General features: G+C 39.1%; 1 pseudogene; it reads left to right on the top strand.

The window, feature by feature from the left end:
- The first annotated feature begins 86 nt into the window (after positions 1 to 86).
- On the top strand, positions 87 to 2126 carry LOC149779106 (uncharacterized; annotated as a pseudogene).

Genomic DNA, 2126 nt, shown 5'->3' with positions numbered 1-2126 from the left:
GGAAAAACAGAAACAGAAAGAGAGAGATAGAGACGCGAAAGAGAGAGAAGAGAGAGGGAGAAAGAGAAAGTGAGTGAGAGAGAGAGAGAAAGGGAGGAAAAAGAAAGAGAAAGAGGAAGAGAATGAGAGAGAGAAAGAGAGAGAAAGAGAGGGAGAAATATAGAGAGAGAAAGAAAGAAAGAGACAGTGAGAGAAAGAGAGAGACACATAGAGAGACACATAGAGACATAGAGAGAAAAAAAGAGAGAGATAGTGAAAAAGAGAATGAGAAAGAGGGAAAAAGAACTAAAGAGAGAAGAGAGAGATGGAGGGAAAGAGGAGACAAGTAGAGCGAGAGAGAGTCAGAGAAAGAGAGAGAGGGGGACAGAAAGAGATAAAGAGAGAGACACAGAGAGAAAAAGAGGGACATAGAGAGAGATAGTGAGATAAATAGAGAATTCGAGAGAGAAATGATGAGAGAGGAAGAGAAATAGAAAGAGGAGAGAGAAAGAGAGAGAGAGAGAGACAGAGAGAGAGAGAGAGAAAGAAAATGAGAGAGACAACGACAGAGAACGTGAGAGAGATACAGAGAGAGATACAGAGAGAGAATGAGAGAGCACACAGACAGAGAAACAGAGACAGAGTGAAAGCGACATAGAGAGAGAATGAGATAAATAGAGAAAGAGAGAGAGAGAGAAAGAGAGAAGGAAAAAGAGGGAAAGATAATAAGAGAGAGAAAGAGAATGAGAGAAACAACCAGCGAGAAAATAAAAGAGAGAGATATAGATAGAGAGAATGAGAGAGAAAGGGAGAGAGAAAGAAATAGATAAAGAGAGCGAAAGTAAAAGTGAAGAAGAGAGAGGGAGTAGAGAGAAGGAGAGAAAGGAGAGAAATAGATCGAAAGAGAGAAAGAGATATAGAAAGAGAGCGACAGAGAGAGATAGAGAGAGAAGAGAGGGAAAAAAGAAAATGGGAGAGAGTGAGAGAAAGAGAGAACGAGAGAATGAGAAAGAAATAGAGAGTGAGAGAGTCAAAGTGAGAGAGATGAAGAGACATAGAAAAAGATCGATAGTAAGAGAGAGAATGATAGGGAGAGATTGAAAGAAAGAGAGAAAGAAAGAGAGAGAGAGAACTATAGAAAGATAGAGAGACAGAGAATGAGAGAAAGAAAGAGAATGAGATAGAAAGAGGGGAGAAAGAGAAAAACAGAAGAGAGGAGAAGAATTGAGTGGGAGGGAGAGAGAGGAAGAAAAACAGAGAGAGAATGAGAGAGAGAAATATGGGAAGAGAGAAAGAGAGAGACAAAGTGAGATAAAAAGAGAGAGAAAGAGAGAAGTAGAGAAAGAGAGAGATAAAATAGAAAGAGAATAAGAGAGAGAAAGAAAGAGAACGAGAGGGAGAAATATAGATAGAAAGAGGGAAAGATAAAGGAGAGAAAGAGAAAGAGAGAATGAGGGAGAAAGAGAGAAAAAACGAGAGAACGAGAGCGAGAGTGAAAGAGAAGAAGAGAGAAAGAGAGAGAGAGCAACGAGAGAGAGAAAGCAAGAGAAAGAGAGAGATAAGGAGAAAGACAGAAAGAGAGTGAGAAAGAGAAAGAGAAGGAGAGAAAGAGAGAGCGAGAAAGCTACAGTGATAGAGAGAGAAAGAGACAAAGAGAGAAAGAGAGAGAGAAAGAAAGAGAAATTAAGAGAAAGAGAGAGAGAAAGAGAGTAAGAGAGAAATAGAAAGATAAAGGGAGAGATAATGAGAGAGAAATAGATAAAGTAAGAGGGAAAGAGAGCGAGAGGGAGATAAAAAAGAGATAGAAGGAGAGAAATAGGGAGAGAAAAAGAGAGAGAGAGAAAGAGAGAGAAAAAGTGAGGTAGAGAGAGAAAGGGAAAGAAAGAGAGAAAGAATTAGAAAAGAAGAGAAATATAAAGAGAGAGAGATAGAGAGCGACAGTGAGGAGGAAAAACAGACAGAAAGAGAGAGATATAGAGAGAAAAAGAGATAGAAAGAGAGAGATGGAGAAAGAAAGAGAGATAACGAGGGATATAGAGTGAGAAAGAGAGAGATATACTGAAAGAGAAGAGGGAGAAAGAGAGAGAGAGTGCTAGAGAGTGAGAGAAAGATAGATAGTGAGAAAAAAGAAAGAAAAAGAGCGATAA

This window comes from Sinohyriopsis cumingii, chromosome 17 (assembly GCF_028554795.1).
Source record: "Sinohyriopsis cumingii isolate HCF-2022 chromosome 17, ASM2855479v2, whole genome shotgun sequence".
Taxonomy (NCBI): domain Eukaryota; kingdom Metazoa; phylum Mollusca; class Bivalvia; order Unionida; family Unionidae; genus Sinohyriopsis; species Sinohyriopsis cumingii.
This window is presented reverse-complemented; position numbering and strand designations above follow the sequence as displayed.